We start from the raw sequence: 20,284 nt of genomic DNA, 5'->3' as shown, positions 1-20,284 counted from the left end.
ATAGTTTTTCTCGAATTGGGATTCCATGTTAAATCTTTGTGTCAAATTGTGTGACTGAATTTGTGATATTTCATGTTTACATTTCTGCAAAGTTCATTTGACCTAGGAAAATAATATACATGTTTACATATTTCATGTTTGAGTCATGTTTACATGTTTACATGTTTGAGTGAATTTGTGATATTTCATGTTTACATGTTTGAGTCATTGGATGATCTAATCAATGCACGCACATGTATTTGTTGGTTATTGAAAATTTCTATCTGTATGTTTGGACCTTAGATAATTAATTCATCTCCCCTCTTAGTTATTCTAAATTATTTCAACATGCAAGGCATGTCTGGTCCATGTAATTGAAGAAGACCATGAGGGAGCTACACTGCCTAAATAAGAAATAAAATCTCCCACAAATCTCATAGTAGGTGGGAGAGTGAAAAATGAAATGGATCTCTATCTCAAGTGTACAAAACATACACAAGTGACAAGTATAGTCCTCTCTATCCATGTGGTGATCAGTTTGAGTCTAAAACTAATGGGAGCCAACTCTAAAGGAGCCTAATCAAGCTCAACAAAGACAAAACCTACATGAACTAACAACCGGCCTGGGAGGTTGGATCAAAATTCACCACAATGATAGAGGAGCAATAAGCCAAGTAAGAGTATCTATATTGGTCACCCACAAAGTGTATGAAACTACAAAGATGGTGAAGAAACCAAATTAGGTAAAAAATGGTGACCAACCTAAAGGGATGGCCCCCAATGGCATCTAATAATACACTAAAGAAATTGGGTCTAAATACAATTGATGGAAGACCATTTAGAATCAAGGAGAGAGGGCCTTCAAACCATTGAGCCATAAAGAATCGTTAGTCTAACCAAAGAGTCTAGGAGGGAAAACTTGGATGAAGTGTCCTAGAAGTGATGCCTGAAGCACTATCTCTCGTGCATGGCAAGGAAGCCCATACCCTTACTAAATCAAGACTAGATGGTGAGTCTCAAATTAAAGTGAGGTCTGGAGAAATTGACCCTAAGGTACACATATTGTGTGGTGATCATGATCTCATGATAGTAGATGTAGAAGTATAGATGAGAGGTCTTTAGGAAATTGAAGACCATAACCCAAGTCTTTTGCAGGTTCACTAAGAGCTAACAAGGTCACAAAAGGATGCCAAGACATCAAGGAGCCTCTGAAGACTCTCCAAAGAGGAGGCTAGAAGGCTCATGTCATCAGAAACAAGAGAATGGAGATCAAGACTTAACATAGGTAGTAACCATCAACAGGGAGTGAGGAGTCTCTAAGGAAGGTCTCCAACTCATCAATATAAATACAAAACAAAGTGGCAGAAAGAAGGAAACCCTATTTCACCCTAATAGTGCTATGAATAGGGCTTGAGAAACCTTCTAGCATTCTAAATCTACTAGTAACACTCTCATATAATCTTATAATAGAAATCAATAACATATCTAAAATCTCGATGTCTCTTAGTCTCTGGAAAAGGGCAACCTGTGGGATGGTATTAAAGGCCTTAGGAAAGTCGATGAAGCATTAGTATACTTTTCTAGAGTCATGATGGGCCTCCTCAATGATGGCCCACAATATTGAAATGTGATCCATGGTCTGGTAGTTAGCTCAAAAACCAGCTTGACCACTGGCTCTAGACGTTCTCCTATCAAGCTTGCTAGAAAGAATAATGTTCTATTTTCCAACATAGAGAATAGAAAATGTGTGCCCAATCATGATAGTTATGTAGTTACCTAGATCTAAACCTGAGTCAGCCTTGAGAATTAGATTAATGATGTGTGTCAATCATGAATTAGGGAAACTGGTATAAAGAACACTATTAATGAGTGTAGGAAGAAAGAAAACTAGGGGGTAAAAGCACAAACCTGTGTCACCTTTTATAAAGAAATGTGATATCAGAATGTGACAGTTCAACATTAATGGAAAAAAAAATGGTATTTGTGTTTAAAATATGAAGATGATGTAAACTGATGAAATGTGTAGAATTGTATGAATTTTATGCCTATAATTTTTATAATTTTTTTGAGTAAGAATTTATTCATTTTATTTTATTTTGAAGTCCCTTTTTTAACTGTAAAAAATATAGGATGTAGTTCCCGTCAAACAAGTATGTGCAAATCATCTTTTTTTGTTCTGATTTGAAAATATTTTATAGATGACATGTATAGCTAGTGAACAAAAAAAGCAATAATTATTTTTGATGTATATTTTCTTTATTATAAGTACTCAAGTTTGACCTTTTCAGAATCTAACAACTTTTTCCTCCCGTCAAAACTTCCCTATCAAATCTATACCTTCTTGAAAAAAAATTACATATTCATGAAGAGGATTCTCTCCTCTAGTGATAAATATAATTTTTTTTTTTTTGATATGATTTACTATTTTTTTCATTTTTTGAGAAAGCATCTTCTGAAATGTTGAAATATCGACTTATAATATTTTTATATTATAACATATTATAACAAATCAAAACACTCAAAAATTTATATAATAATGATATTGAATCTGAGATCTATAAAAGCGTATTTTTAGTTTTTTTTTAAAATTGAGTTTTGATAGAGAAAGGAGATTTGACCAAAATAGGTTTTTGTATCACAAACGGTGACAAAGATCTGTGCTTTTACCCTAGGACAAGGACACTAAGCTTGAGGAGTTCAGCCTCAAAGCCCTCCTCATTTACAACTCTACTAGAGCTCATAAATTTGATGGCCTCACATATGATAGATAGGGTGAAGAGGTGGTAGCTGGGAGGTGGGGTAAAGATGAGAGAAAGCTAACTAGGGATATCATAGAGAGTGGAGGTCAAGGGTGGAGGGTAGGGAGGGGTAATAAGGGAGAAAAGTACACCAAAAGATCTTTGGGTTGGGGGATAAAGTGTCACAAAGAGAATGACATTGGGAATACATAAATACATGCTTTTTATAACAAAGGAATCTCCTATAGGAATAGTGAATATTAATGAAATCATCAGAGTGTGACAAGAAAGTAGAGCATAGATGGAGATGGAAGGAATTACAGTCATCATAGAACCAACAACTCATGGGGTAAATGTTATGAAAAAATGCACAACAGAGGGGGCAATGAGGGATGGAGAGGAGATCAAACTCCTAGATCATAGTGGCTAATAGGTCAAACATGGAGGAGACCTCCTAGATAAGAAGGAACCAACAAGGGGAAGGAGACCTTTGAGATGAATAAGGAAAAGGTCACCATCACTCTCAAGGAGGTAGAAGAAGATAGGGGTGTGGGAAGTTACCTGCTAGGCATAAGGTTGGGGGTGGGGGTGGTTAGAGGAGGAGAGGAGGTGAAAGGTAATGGGAGAAGCAAAGCATGAGATTGAGAAGAGCATGGTCCACTAGGGGAAGGCAAGTGATGGTGAAGCAGAGAATGAATGGAATGAAGGGGGCACAAGCAAAGGCATAGTCCACAACACTTGCACCCCACAGTGGGGTCTGTAAGTGAACAACATACTATGAAAGCGAGGGAGATCATTTAAAATCACCAGGTTAGAGGACTCATAGAGCTAGAGGAGTTGACAATTGTAAATAGAGAGTAGCCCTTGACAATCCTGTGAGGTGCACTAAAGACCTAGGCTAGTAGGATTTGTCTTAGAAGTAAAAGTCCAATTAGCATGATAGTCATGTATAGGAGTCTACAAATATTTGGTATGGGCATCAAAATCACCTAGTAAAATGATATCACCCATAGCTACAAACTTGGAGATATACTCATACAAGTCAAGGAATGGGCCCACATTCTCTACATTATGAATGGTATACAGGGAAGAAGAAGGTAGGATATAGAAAATGATGATAAATATGTCCCTTTGATGTTGACTAATAGGACTAATACATATCCACTTGAATCTAGCATGGACATTGGTGTGGAACAAAGAGGTAGCATTGAAGAGATCATCTCTAACCAAAAAACCCACACCAGCTAAGCCTCAAACACCACCAGAGTCTTGCACCTCCTCCCTACAAGTATATAGCCACTAATACCCAACAAAACCTAGAAGAGGATGAAGGAGACTCTCATGCATCTTGGTGATGACTGAGATATTTGCAGATCCAACAACATCATGGAGGAGACTCTATAGGGGCCACAAAGAGACATTACCATTCTAATAGTTGAAAATAAGAGAGTCAAATTAGGGTCCACCATTGTCCAACTGTTAGTGAGAATTTCATGTAGCCTTGGGGGCCAGTCCTGATTTCCAATTGCTAGGAGGAGATGTTAGAATATATAGTCCACCAATATAACTGAGAGTGGGGAGTAAATCAATTATCCAACTAATATCACAATTAAAAACCTTAAATAAACTTAACCATGTAAGAAATATAATCAGCAACCACAATAAGATACTAATGTATAATAACATCACATATGTTAACTAGGGAAACCCTTGATCAGAGAGAAAACCCTAGTGGGGATGGTACCCACAAGATGATGTACTAATATAAATATTCCTTATTAGAGGATGCACCCTATTAGGAGTCTATAATAACATTCAATACATATCTGTCCCTATTAGGGGACTTTAAATCCCTATTAGGAATTGTAGAAGATAGATGGACCCATTGTCCAAATAGCTTCAGGGGAAAGACCAATGAACCATTGTCCAAATGATCTCTATATTATTTTTTGCAAAATAATAGAAATGAATATTATTTCTCCTTCCTCTTTCTATGTCCTGTCAATCAAAATTTTGCTCCTTCTGATCTTGTAACCAGATTGCAAATGGTACATCCAATAACCCCTTGGATTGCTTACTCGCATTCACCAAGCACTTTGCTCCTTTTCACACTTTACAAAGAACATATAGAAAATACTTTACAAAAAAGGAAAGCATCTTTCCTTTATAAGGTATCTTCAAAATAATTCCTTGATTTGGCCTTGAAGCTTTCCTAATTAATTATAATAAGATAATTAATCAATTCATAATTACAATAGAATTGCTAGCTCATAGTCTATACAACTTCTCACATGTACAATACTAGGACTTGCACATTCACTGACATCATCATCAGACTATCTTATGTCAGTGGCTAACTACACATCTCCAAATTATATCTCTATTAGAAGATACAATACAAATATTAGAAATTATTTCTCAAGTACTTTGTCTCTGTAATGCTCTTTGTAAATCAAGCATAGCTTTTGTACATCTTTGACTTAGATACCATGCATTGAACCTTAACATTAGGACACGATATAGAACATGTCCATGAATGTGCACCACCAGATGATCAAAACATTATCCATACAAATAAGATCTATATATGCTACTCTATTAGTCTTCACAGACTTACTATTGTTCTAACATCAATGACAAACACAGTTATGAATGTAACATGTCAATACTCTCTAATTCTTAGGATACTACCCAAAAGGAATACCATCAACATTCATGCTAACATGAGAATCATGAATAACTTCCTTGAGGTTATGGATAACCACCCATTTACCATTATGCGTAGCCTCAGCCATGAGGCTCTTAGAATGCTTCAAATCTTTCATTTGGGATTTTGTGAGGTCCTCATCTAAGTCAATCTTAGTGGGAAGAGGGAATAAATTCCTCTAAGCCCTAAAAGCCTGTAACATATCAAAAAGGGAGAGAAATTGAATAAAGAGAGTGTTGTGTGGGGCTAACCAACACCTATCAAGTGTGATGTCCGAGATACCAAGATAGTTCATGAGAAAGGAGTACCTAGCTAATTATAGGTCTATCACAAACCCATAGGTTCAATTCATGAGTTTTCCTCACACACTCATCATCTATCATCCCTTGAACCAACTTCTCAACACCAAAAAGGGGTGCAATAGTAGAAAAGTTGCACAAGGAGGCACAAGTATTCACCTTGTCTTCAATTTCCATCAACATAGAGGAATGCATGCCTTTCTAAAATCTTCATTTGATCCTCTTTGATAGAAATTTATACAAAAATAGATCATCCAATGTGTCTATTTTTGTTATGGAAAGTTTTAAATAATTATTTTAGCACAAGAACATACATTGCAATACAACTCTAAGGTGTGATCCTCTCATTTCATCTAAGGGAAAAATAGTGTAATAAGAATTTCAATCTTTCCTTTTGGTAAACTTTATTAACATTTTAAACTACTATGGAATATTTGCATTCATTAATAGATGTATTTAAACACAAAAAATTGTTCTATTTTTGAAATATTAGAATATAAATTCTAACAAGTGCCACAAGGTGGCCAAATACTTCCTCTAGTTATGTAAAAATTAGTATAATTATTTGAATTATATTTTTGTAATTATACAATTTTGTAATTATCATTATAAATAATCATTATATAGTATTATAATAATAAACTATATAAAAAATATTAAGCACACTATATAAATAAGATTAAGTAGAAGTATGATCAATGGAGTTATAAATATGCAAAAGGAAGCAAAGGTGGGGAGAATACTGATAAAGAAGTAAAACTTCTATTTGGAAGATGTAAGCAAAGTTGTCCTAATTAAAATGCAAACCTCAAGGAAGAAATCCACTATTTTTGGTAATATGAATATCTCCAAGTGCACGGGAAAGCAATAAAAGGACTAATCAAGCTCCCAAAGAAATTACTACATCTTCCATTTATAAAGGAGAATAGTAGTAAGCTCAATATTGATATAGAATTGTAGTATTAAAGTAAATCAAATTTAAAATGAGGTAGGACACGACTTTGATTTATAATTAATTAAGATACAGCTTCCTTGAGAGACCTCCACAAAAGAAAAGAAAACTCCTCATATCCAATGTTGGTTATGTGTACTTTCAGCCCTCTAAGTAGTATATTTGTCAAATATTTATGAGAATTTATGTGCACTTGTCATTGTCAGAATCACTTTTTATAGGAAATATCTATATATATAAAAAAGGAATTTTCCTTCATAAATTTGAACAAACATTACCAAATCTGAAACTGAAATTGATTTAGCTTTTGATCAAGCTATTCAATGCTCAGATCAGATAATAGAGGCTTAAATTCATCTTCTTTGCATAGGCAGGTATGCCAAGAACATTCACAAGTTTCAATTGTATAAATAATTAATACATGTTTCTCAAGACTTTTTTTTAAATAGAATTTTTGGCCATAGAAAACATTGAGAAGAAATGGAATTTATTAGCTAAGAAACGATTTGGGGCTCAAAAAATAGTATAAGACTTGTGTTCATTTTTGAGAAATTTCATGGCATTGGAGAAAAAAATGGGGACTTCAGAAAACTAATAAAGCTTATTTGGGAATAAATAAATGGTGATGTTTCAATCAACCAATTAAAACATAAAAAATTAATAAAGTTCTAATATATTTTATATCAAATGTAATCAATTTAAATCATAAGGAATAAAATGCTTTATTTAGTATTTTTTGAACAAAATTAAATTAGTGTTGGGCAGTCATTTTACATGAGGTCAATGGAAGGAATCCATTGCACAATTCCTCTCTTGAAAAGCAAATATTTTGGGATCAACTCCAAGGTTTAGTATTTGTCCTGCAACGTACCAAAATTTTCTCTGTTGAAGATAAATGTGATTGTTCACGAGGAGGCTTTTGTTGGTTCTATTATGATCTCAGAATGAAGTAAATCTATTTTCTGTCTCAAAATCTCACACAAAAAGAACAATATTTTTGTATTTTCTAAGTTTTCAATGAATGTAATCTAACAATGCAACTAAAATGAGTTCCTATTATAACAAAGGGTTAGCAAAGCAAATAATGAAACTAAAATAAAATAACATGAAATTGAAATAACTTGGAATTGAAATCCTAAATAGACATAAGCTATAGAAAACAACATGTTTCAGTTTAAACTTTCAAAGAAATCAGTAGGAAACCAATCAAAATAGGAGCAGCGCTTCTTAGAATCCACTGATGCAAATGTCGATGGGAAATTTTAGTAACTGAATGATGTTTCACTTTTCATCAAATTGCAAGGCCATGAAAAGTGCGCTCATGTGAGACAAAGATTTATGCAAGCACAATTTGTGATCTCTCCTCAAGCTAGATACGTCAGCAAAATTTGTAAATCTATAGCAAACACAAAAACTAAAAGATTGCACAACCAAAAATAATGCAATAAACCTTTGGCTCAACCACAATCTCATGAATAAAATCCACAAAAAAATGACACATTTAAGCAAGAATGACTAGACTCCAAATGCGAGCACCGAAAGCATAATTTTATTGCAACATAATGGTGGCCTTTATTACATCTTACAATGGGGTATTTATAAGAAATCATCTCCTCAATTTGTGTTGATATTGAGAGATATCTTCATGGAATAAAATACTTTTAAAATAATAAAACAAACTATATATATAGACTAACAATTAATCTAGTGCTTAGAGGGACTCCATCCATATTTTATTCATTAATTGGATGCATGAGCCCTTTACATGTCAAAAAAAATGAAAGCATGAGAGAGAAAGTAGGAGGAAGCCATCAATCAAAGTGGAAGTGCATGGAGGCACCAAAAATAGAAGTTGGCCCATCACTAGGCGTGTGTCAAAGTTAAACTTGCCATCAAAATGTGCTCCAGATGAATGGAAAGTGCCATTTTTAGAACTGGTAGTCAACTATTAGTGAACCTCTGAATTGCAAAGCTATGGACCTCAAACCTATGGAGCTACAAACCTATGGCACTATGGACCTATAGATTTGTAGACCTCGACAAGGTGAAAATCCCAAAATTTTACTAAGTGTCAAAATTGAAATTTTGACATTTGAGTTTTGTTCTTCTTCATCCCAAAGCTATGTTCAGATGTTTTCCCTTGAATTTCTCTATCATCTTAGTAATTTTAGCTATTTCTAGAAGATCTAAAGTCTCATACTTGTCCTTAACCTTCTGTCTATAGTTGTCTACCTCAATTTGGGTCTCTACAAAGTCTTTGAGTTTGGTGTCCAGTTCCAATAGTGCTTCTTCTATCTTGAAGGCTTGTTTGATATCCTCATCACTGGATGCTCCCTCTAAAGTCATCTTTAAATTCTCCACTACTGCCTCAACTAGCAACAACTTCTCTCATTCTTCATCTTCAAAGATGTCCAAGCATGCATAACTCTATAACTTTTCTTCTTCCAAAATTTGCCCCTGGGCTTCGTCCTTAAGCTGATGGATCTTCTTGTGTAATGTTCCCATTACTTTATTGCCATCTGCTATCTTCTCTATCCAATCATCTATCATGTCTAGCTCTTCTCCGGTATATACATCAATTAGAATGCGGCACCTGTTCCCTTTTATGGCTTGTAGAGTTTTCAAATCTTTTCTCCATGCCCATACCTTATCCATGATACTAAAGTCTTGCCTCAAAATTGCCACAATCTTATCAACATTCTCTTGCATAGCATGCAATAACTTCAAATTCCCTGTGATTGTGGTGACACCTCTATCCTCAAGACTTTCTCGCCATTCCTAACAAGCTTTCAAAAATGGGTTAAGCCATACACCTTCCCCTTCTTTAAGAATTTTATTTAGAGTCTCCTCGAGGTGCTAAAGATCATGAGTACCAAAATTTTTGGATAGATATCCCTTTAGGATCTCAATTTTCCTTCGAAGAGTTCAGAGTTCAACTTCATTTTACTCCATGTGCCTAAGAACCTCTTTGACTCCCACATTCATCATCTATCAGGTTGAATCTCATGTAGGCTTTCCCAACATAACATCCTTCACTTCATAATCCTCTAGACTAATAGTTTTTGCATCTATACCTTCAGGAGGGAGAGTCACTTGTGCAAATAAATCCTTGTTTCGTATGGTAGTGACAAATATGAATGGTGTTGCATCATGTAATGGAGACTCAGGTTTTTTCAAGATCTCTACAATATCACAAATATCATCCTCAAAAGCATGGAACTAAGGCTTAGCACTCCTCATTATCTCCTTTCAGAACCATCTTGGAATGTGTTTGTCTACAACCTTAGCTCTTGATGACAAAGGGGTGTGTTCAACTACCTCCTTCCCCTTATCGCTTTTTCTTGGAGTCACCTCCTATTTTGAGGACTCTCCTTCTGTAAATTCAATCTTTGTAGATCCTATGACTTGCTCCTCAACATCTTGGGAAGGTTGTTGTGCATATTCTACCATCTATCCCTCTTTTGACACTTCATCAGTAGCCCTCAGCTCTAGTTCCTCTTGTGGTGATGGTTCCTTTTGAACTTGTTCCTCTTTTGAACTTGGAGGTGGGGGAGTTACTAAACCCTTATCTACCACAGTAATTTGTGGTGGAGATGGAGGAGTAAGATCAGGACCTTGTGTACCTAGCAGCATCTATGTCTAGTATTCCTATTGGAGTTCACCCATAGGGGTGTCTCTAATCTTATCCCCAACCAACTTTGTACCCATGAGCATGAAATAAAAATCCATCATGGAGAAAACATCCTCACATCCTTCCCTTTTCTCAATCACCCAGTGCTATACTTCATCTTTTGAAGAAGAGAGTTCTAATGGTTCTACTTGGGTGGATTGTGAGGTACTGGTGGCACTCTTTCTTCTTGCTAACTCTATAGCTTTAGGTAACTGAGTTCTTCTTTTTAGGGGTACTTGTTCCTCCTCATTTGATTCTATTTCTTCCTAATCTTCTTCTTCCTCTAGAATAGTTTTAGGAATAGATGGATTAGGTACTAATCTTCTGCTGATCCTTTGCCTTTTCTTCATCTTAATCTTGATCGTCTTATATTTTTTGGAGCTGGAAGGAGAAGGGGGCTCTTCTTGTATAGGAGGAATGAAGGCTTCTAGAATCTCTCCCTCTTCTGGTTGGCTTGGCACAATAGGAGGCAACTAAGGTTCATCCTAGATTTGAGAGGCTCCAATACCTTGGGACTCTTGTGAGCTTTTTTCATATTCTAGTTGTGTATGCCAAACCCTAGGATTCTCTTTCAATAATAATTTTATTACTGTGACCAAGTTCTTGTTTGTAGATTCCGCTACCCCATTTCCTTGCGAGTAGTAATTTAAAGTGAACTTGATAATGACTTTTTTTCAAATGTCCATTGGTTCAGGAATGCAGATGCAAATGCAGACCCATTATCACACACAAGGGCGAAAGGCATTCCAAAGTTGGTAACAATGTGTTCTTCTAGAAAGTTAGTCACCACCTTAGTAGTGCAATTCTTGAATGTCTCTGCCTCCATCCATTGTGTACAATAATTTTTAGTTGTAAGGATGAATGCATGGCCAATTGATGAGGGTGGATTGACTGGACCTATGAAATCCAATCCCCACTTTTTGAAGGGGTGCACCTTGTACACTAGTTATAGTGGCATTGTTGGGTGCCTCTCTTTTTTAGCATTGGTTTGACATATATGGCAAGAACACATATGCTCAAAAGTATCCTTGAATATCGAGGGCCAAAAATAACTTGATCTTAAAATCATGTGAGCTATTGCTTCTGCTAAACCATGTCTTGTACCATACTTGTCATGAAAATGTTCCAAGACATCCTTAGCTTCTTCACATATAAGCATTTTAGATAGATCCCTTCATAGTTCCTTTTATACAACTTGTTATCAAGTAACATCTAAGACTCGCATTTCATCTTAAGTCCCCTACATTGTGAACTATTCATCCATTTGGGGGCATTGCTCTTGAAAGAGATAATAAATAATGTCTTGGTACCAAAAATCTCTCACCACTCCTTGGTTAATATCAACTTGTGATACAACCATCTTCTTTTGATCATCTTCATCTATCTCATCATCAAACTTGAATTTCTTTTCATTTCCATCTGGGTTATCAGCTATCATTTTTGACAACCCTTGACCTCTGACTAATCTCATAGATTGAACTTTGAGATCAAATTCTTGAAGTATGGTCATCCACTTTCCTCTCCTTTCACCAAGTTCATTTTGCATCAAAAGTGTCTTTACTGATGGATCAGGTAAAATTGCATACACCTTACTTCTAAGTATGTAGTGATGAAACTTCTTTACTACCTTGATTAACACAAAGGGCTATTTATCAAGGTTTGAATATTTCAACTCTACATTCTTCAAAGAAAAAATCATAAAAGTAATTGGTCTCTCATCTTCCTTCTCTCTTCTTTGTGTTAGGCTCCCTATGCAAGAGTGTTTGGAAGCAAAGAAATAGATATTGAAAGGTAACTCATAATTTGGACTCACCAAAATTGGGGCTGTTGAAATGGCAACCTTGATATCTTCAAATGACTTCTTTATCTTAGGCACCCATTTCGTCTTAGCCCCTTTCTTGAGTAATTCATTAAGGGGATGAACTATCTCTTCAAATCCACTTATGAATTTTTGCACAAAGTTTATTTTTCCAAAGAAAGACTTTAATTCCTTCTGACTGTGTGGAGGTGCTAACTTCAAAATAGACTCAACTCTATCTGGATCAATGGAGATTCTAGCCTCAGAAATAACATGTGCTAGGAGCTTTCCTTTAGTAACACCAAATGAACATTTCTTGGGATTGAGAGATACCTGCCTTAGATTAGCAATATGGGTACTTCAATCTTCTGAAAAGACAATCAAGTCATCCATGTACATAACTATACACCTATTAATCAACCCTTTGAAAGCTCCATCTATTGCACATTGAAATGTAGCTCCTGCATTACTTAGTCCAAAGGGCATCCTTCTGTAGGCAAAAGTTCCCCACTTCATTTTGAAAGCCGTATTTAGCCTATCTTCTTTGTCAACCATCACTTGATTATATCCTAAGTAACCATCCAAGAATGACATCATTTTTGAATTATTGACAATTTTCAAAACCTCATCTAGTGAGGGTAAAGGATAATTGTCTTTTTGGGATGCTAAATTCAAGTTGCTAAAGTCAACACAAAGACGAATCTCTCCTATCTTCTTCTGCACAAAATCAAAATTGGCCACCCATGTGGAAGGGCAGATAGGAAATATGATCTTAGAATCCAATAACTTCTTTACTTCTTTCATGATCAGTGGTTCAATGAGAGCATTTACCAGTCTTTGTCTTTGTTGGAATGGCTTTGCATCAAGCTTCAGTGGGATGTCATGTGTGATAATCTTGGGATCATAAGTCTTCAGCTCTTCATAGCTCTAGGTAATGACATCCTTATACTTGGTGAGTAATTTGAGCATGTCATCCCTTTCTTGTGAGTTGCATGCTTTTCCTATCTATACCATTCTTGGTTCTTCATTAGTACCCAAATTGTATGAGTCACATTCTTCGATTCCCTTTTCTTGGGTTTCCCTTCTGTTGAGTGTTGATTCATCATGGTCAAAGATACATTCATGTTCAACCATTCCCTTTGGAATAGTGTGTGTTTTTAAATTCAAAATCTCATCTTCATCTTCAAGTCTCTCATCTTTAGGTCTATCATCTAGTGTATCATCAATTTCTTGTCCCTCAAAATGGTGACTACACATGATAAACTCAAGTATATGTTGATCAACTTGAAAGACCTGAAAGTTTGTGATATTATCGGGGATGGATGGAACAACAACCAATTCTATTGAAAATCTTTTCAACTTGGTTCTCTCAACTAGTTTAATTGCACTAGCTGAGATGGCAAGAGCATCCACTACCATGTTCTTTCTTCTTGGAATGGACTTGAAGTTTAAGGCCTCAAAGTCATCCAATATGTCCCATACTATTTTCCTATAAGAAAGTAATCTTTTGTCAATGCAATAATATATGGATTTTATTTGTCATATGACCAATTGCGAATCCCCTTCAATTTTAAGAGCTATGACTCCTTTCTCTAGTGCAAAGAGGAGTCCTCAAATTATTGCCTCATATTCTGCACCGTTGTTAGTACATCTAAATTGCAATTGATATGTGACATAGAAAGACCTACCTTTTGGGTTGATTAATTTGGTACCTACACTAGCTCCCATCTTGCACCTAGAACCATTGAAGTAGAGTGTCCAAATTGCATTTTCATTGGGTTTTCTTGCTTTAGGCTTATTCGTCCTTAACTTTTCTTTCACTAGAGCCTTGAATGATTTTTTCTTAGGAAACCAATAAAACTTTCCTTGTGTAGTACTTGATGAGTCCCCTTCATAACCTGTAGATAAAGGAAGTGTTTGTTTTTCTTGTTTATCTTGAATTTCGCCTATTAACTCTTTGATTTCCTCAACTTTAGGTTGAGGATGAATGACTATTGAAGTCCATCCTTTACCTTTCACATATCATCTTCTTCTTTTGAATTTGATCATCCTTGGAGGAGGAGGAGAAAAATGTCCACCATCTGAAGAGGTATCATTGTATGACACATTTAGATATTCACTTTCTTCTTCAATCTTTTCAACAAGGTGGGATGAGTTCACAGAATTTTGACTTTCTTTGAGTTCATTCGTTGAGATCATTGTATCCTTGTTTTCCATCATGTGGGTCAATATCTTCACAACTACTTCTTGACATGGTGAACATTAAAATTCAAAGTGACTGACTTTGTGTAATCAAAAAAATTCTAGAAGGAGGAGAATGATAGGATCAACTTCTTCTCCTAAACATTGTAAATTTGTCACCATACTGTCTATGAACTATGTTACGATTTCACTTTTGGGTACTGGCACCTTAGGTTCTTCATTCTGATCTTGAGGTGTATTATTTGGAACCATATCCAATACCATCACTTTGTATGAATGCAAATCCAATTGTAAGAATGCTATCTCATTCAGGGCATTGTAATCTATGATCATTGTTTTTGATTTAGGCTCAGCAACTATCTTGATTTGATTGTTCAATCATTTCCGTGGCAACCATAATTGAGTGAAGTCTATAGAGAACCATCCTCTCAAACATTTTGTCCATTATCTACTTAGAATTAATCCATATGTCTCTGTGATGTCAACCACATGTATATCAATAACATCTTGAATGCGAGGGTCAACTGTTAACTATATCCGCACATCTTTCAATACACCAATGACTTTTACCTCTGTTTTATCCAACTGTATCACCACTCAATTGGAGGGTTGAGGACTAACTCCTAGCCTTTGGGCTATTGATAATGGCATTACATTACATGAAGCTTATGAATAAATGAGGTAATTGTAAAGATTCTTCCCATATATCCTTATGCTTAGCAAAAATGGGGGTACTTCAACTTTATCTTTGAACATAGTGGGCATTGCTTCTGCAACATTTACTTGTTGCGGCACTGTCTTTTGAGGGACAACATTTATATTGTGGGAAACCTTTGTATTACCTAATGTCTTCATAAGAGGTTCTTTTTGTTGTGGAAAATTTTGTAACATGTCAAACATGGACATATTGGCTTTAATTTTCTTTAGATCTTTTACTGCATTGTACTTTTCAGTAGACCAAGCAGAGTTCTTTAGTATTGTTAGTATGTTCACTTGATTTGGATACTGTTGTCCTCCTTGGATTGGTCTTACCAGTAAAAGATTTTTATTTTCTCTTGGATCAAGTAGAGTTGGTTGCAAACCTAGAGGAATCCCATTCATTAGGGGATCCTTTCTATTTATGAGATTATATGTATTCTAGTTGTCATTTCAAAAGGCAAACATCTCATCATGTTGAAGGTCTGGTTCTTGGCTAAATGGGAATGAGAATTCCTCATTTTCTTGTTGTTCCACTTGTGTATTTTGTGTAGAATCATAAGATTCCAATAGCATATCATTGAATTGAATAGGAGGAGGATTGTCATTTACTTGTGAGCTTTGATTCACCTCTTGATTACCATTGTAGTACGAACCATTGTTGCTAGACACATTTTGGCTACCATCATACTGACTGATATCAGCATATTGAACATTGTTATTGTTGTTATTAGTAGGAATTCTTCCATTATTTGATCAAGTGTTCCATTGTAAATTTTGACTTTGGAAGCCATTGTTGCGATCAGGAGGATTGAAGTTTTTTCCTCCGCCATTGTTATTTCCTGCATTGTTGTTGTTACTATTATTGTTGAAGTTCGTGTTGTAATTTTGACCAAAATTGATTGTTGTTGGGGCCAACATTATTTCTTTGGAAGTTGTTATTTTGTCCTTGTGAAGACCTAAGATGTGTCAACTCATTGTTCATTTGTGACATAGTCTTCTTCATTTGACCAACTTCTGAAAGAAGATTGTTATCTGCTTCCATAGGACAGATCACTTTCTATTCAAAGAAAGTTGTTTTTGGAGGCTCATACCTTGGATATGTTATTGCTTGAGTTTGTGGTGTGGGTGCCTATTGTAATGGAACTAGGTTCATAGGTATGAACTGGCTAGGCATGGTGGGTGCTCCCATGGGGTATGTTGACATTGTAGGGGCTGCTTGTGCTGGAAGCATCATTCCTCCTCCATTAGGATTGGCTTGCTTCATGAATGTGATTGCTTCTGCAAATACATTGTCCAATGTGTTAATATTCACTGCAGGAAGTCTTCTCAGAAAGGTTGCAGTAAGAGGGTCCGTAGCATTCAAATAAATTTGAATAGTGGCTTCAATTGGTATGGTGTATGACATTTCCAACTTGCGGTTGGCCATATGAAAGTGATGGTTGAAGCATGAAACTGTCTCAGCTAGGTCCCTTTTGATTGATATGAATTGTTGATGTATCATAGCTGGATTGATGAATGTTTTGAATTGTTCCAAAAACAAGTTTTTGAATGTATCCCAATCTCCAATGCATCTAGGTGGAAAATTGACATACCAATTGAAGGCAATTTCTCCCAAAAAGTAGGGAAATAAATGAAGAACCACGTCCTCATTAGCCACTTGCTTTCAGTCACAAATTTCTTTAAAAACCTTGAAATGATCTTTGACAATTTGTGTTTCACCATAGATGAATCTTGGGCAAAACTTCTCGGGATTCTTTGGGAGGTCATGGAGAGCACCTCTCAAGTTTATTAGTGAGTCTACAACATTTGTGAAAAAGGCTATTGGAGGGTTTGGTGGACCTAATGGTGGTTGTTGGATATTACCTATTAGAGTATGTGGAGGTCCACCTAGTGGTTGAATGGGAGGTGGAGTAGAAGATGAAATTTTTTTGAATGGTAGTGGTTGAATCCAAGCTATTGCTCTTTCACTGTGTGGCTTACGAAAGTGAGTAAGCTCTAGAAATTCTTGGATACTTGGTGGAGACCTTAATGCTCATTGGAATGGGAGTCTCAGATCAATATCCTCTAGCTTGCATCAATTCTAGAAAAAGCTTACCTTTTCAAAAGTTCACTTTCTCACCTCTCTAAATTTTGTACACCACAAAGTTTTGTGAACTTGCGGACCTACGGAGCCACAGACCTGTAGACTTGTGAAGCTTAATTTCTAAAAAATTTAGAAGCATTTTCTGAACTTGTACGAAGTGAAGATTATTGCAAGGGTGCAAAATTCTAAAACTCTATCAAATTTTCTTCATTTTTGGGAGTATATTCAGTTTGTGGCCCTCCTTCTAGAACCACTTCTATTGGGTGGTCATTTTACACGAGGTCAATGGAAATAATCCATTGTGCAATTCCTCTCTTGAAAAGACAATCTTTTGGGATCAACTCCAAGGTTCAGTATTTTCCTTGCAACGTACCAAAATCTGCTCAGTTGAAGATAAATGTGATTGTTCAAGAGGAGGCTTTTGTTTGTTCTATTATAATCTTGGAATGAAGTAAATCTATTTTTGATCTAAAAATATCACACAAAAAGAACAATATTTTTGTATTTTTTGAGTTTTCAATGAATGCAATCTAACAGTGCAACTAAAATGAGTTCCTATTCTAACAAGGGGTTAGCAAAGCAAATAGCATGAAATTGAAATAACTTGGAATTGAAATCCTAAATGGACATAAGCTACAGAAAACAACATGTTGCACATTAAACTTTTGAAGAAATTGGTAGGAAACCAATGAAAATAGGAGTAGCGTTTCCTAAAATCCAATGATGCAAACATCGATGGGAAATTTTGGTAACCGAATGATGTTTCACTTTTCATCAAATCGCAAGGCCATGGAAAGTGCACTCATGTGAGACAAAGAGTTATGCAAGCACAATTTGTGATCTCTCCTGAAGCTAGATACATCAGCAGAATTCATAAATCTATAGCATACACTAGAAGTAAAAGATCACACAACCAAAAACAATGCAATAAACCTTTGGATCAACCACAATCTCATGAATAAAATCCACAAAACAATGACACATTCAGGCAAGAATGACTACACTCTAAATGTGAGCACTAAAAGCATAATTTTATTACATAATAACGGTGGCCTTTATTACATCTTACAATGAGGTATTTATAAGAAATCATCTCCCCAATTTGTGTTGAGAGTGAGATATATCTTCATGCAATAAAATGAATTTAAAACATTAAAACAAACTAAATATATACAAACTAACAATTAATCTAGTACTTAGAGGGACTCCATCCATATTTTATTCATTAATTGGATGCATGAGTGCTTTACATGTCAAAAAAATGAAAGCATGAGAAAGAAAGTAGGATGAAGTCATCAGTCAAAGTGAAAGTGCATGGAGGAACCAAGCTAGCCCTTCACTAGGTGTGCGTCAGAGTTAAACTTGCCATCAAAATGCACTCCCAATGCATGGAAATTGTTATTTTTGGAACTAGTAGTCAACTATCGGTGCACCTCTGAATTGTAGAGCTATAGACCTTGAACCTATGGAGCTATGGACATCAATAGGATGAAAATCTCAAAATTTTACTAAGTGTCAATATTGAAATTCTAATTTTGTTCTTCTTCATCCCAAAGCTATGTTCAGATGTTTGCCCTTGAATTTCTCTATACTTGTCCTTGACCTTCTAGAAGATCCAAAGCCTCATACTTGTCCTTGACCTTCTATCTATAGTTGTCTACATCAATTGAATTCTTTGCAAAGTCTTCAAGTTTGGTGTCAAATTCCAACAATGCTTCTTCCCTCCTGAAGGCTTGTCTGACATCTTCATCACTGGATGCTTCCTCTAAAGTCTTCTTTAAATTCTCCACTACTACCTCAACTAGCAACAACTTCTCTTGTTCTTCATCTTCAAAGATGTCCAAGCATGCATCACTGTACAACTTTTCTGCTTCCAAAATTCACCCCTGAGCTTGGTCCTTTTGCTGATGGATCTTCTCATGCAATGTTTCCATTACTTTATTGCCATCTGTTATCTTCTCTATCCAATCATCTATCATGTCTAGCTCTTCTCTGGTATATACATCAATCAGAATGTAGTACCTTTTCCCTTTTATGGCTTGTAGAGTTTGCAAATCTTTTCTCCATGCTCATACCTCATCCATGATACTAAAGTCTTGCCTCAAAATTGCCACGATCTTATCAACATTCTCTTGCATAGCATGCAATAACTTGAAATCCTATAATTGTGGTCACGCCTCTATCCTCAAGACTTTCTCACCATTATTGAAAAGTTTTCAAAAATGGGTTAAGCCATACACCTTCCCCTTCTTTAAGAATTATATTTAGAGTCTCCTTAGGGCACTCAAGATCAATAAGACTGATAACTTTGACTAGATATCCCTTTAGGATCTCAACTTTCCTTTGAAGAGTTTGGAGTTCAATTTCATCGTGCTCCATGTACCTAAGAACCTCTTTGACTCCCATAGTCATCATCTGTCAGGCTAAATCCTATGTAGGCTTTCCCAACATAACATCCTTCACTTCATAATCCTCCAGACTAACAACTTCTACATCTATACCTTTAGGAGGGAGAGCCACTTGTTCAAATAAATGCTTTTTTGGTATGGTAGTGACAAATGCAATTGGTGTGACATCATGTAATGGAGACTCAAGTTTGTTCAAGATCTCTATGATATCACAAATATCATCCTCTGAAGCACAAAATTGAGGCTTACCACTCCTCATTATCTCCTTTCCAAACCATCTCAAAATGTATTTCTCTACAACCTTGGCATGTGATGATGAAGGGGTGTGTTTAACTTCCTCCTTACCCTTATTGCTTTTTCTTGGAGTCATCTCCTATTGTGAGGACACTCCTTCTGTAACTTTAGTCTCCGTAGATCCTATGGCTTGCTCCTCAGGATCTTGGGAAGGCTGTTGTGCATATTCTACCATCTATCTCTCTTTTGATGCTTAATCAGTAGCCTTCGGCTCTAGTTGCTCTTGTGGTGATGGTTCCTTTTGAACTTGTTCCTCTTTTTAACTTGGAGGTGGGGGAGTTACTGAACCCTTATCTACCACCGTAATCTATGTTGGAGATGGAGGGGTAAGATTAGGACCCTGTGTATCTCGTAGCATCTACGTGCAGTATTCTTGTTGGAGTTCACCCATAAGGGTGTCTCTGATCTTATCCCCAACCAAATTTGTACCCACAGGCATGAAATGAAAATTTTTC

The 20,284-nt window shown here is 35.9% G+C and overlaps 1 pseudogene; it reads right to left on the bottom strand.

Moving 5' to 3' along the window:
• LOC149536404 (SNF1-related protein kinase regulatory subunit gamma-1 pseudogene) overlaps positions 1 to 9,021 on the bottom strand; it is a 34,365-nt pseudogene extending 25,344 nt beyond the window's left edge.
• Positions 9,022 to 20,284: the final 11,263 nt, after the last annotated feature.

Source organism: Cupressus sempervirens, chromosome 10, assembly GCF_028749045.1.
Source record: "Cupressus sempervirens isolate cs-2001-9-10 chromosome 10, ASM2874904v1, whole genome shotgun sequence".
Classification (NCBI taxonomy): domain Eukaryota; kingdom Viridiplantae; phylum Streptophyta; class Pinopsida; order Cupressales; family Cupressaceae; genus Cupressus; species Cupressus sempervirens.
Note: the sequence above shows the minus strand (reverse complement) of the source record. Positions and strands in the feature narration are given on the sequence as shown.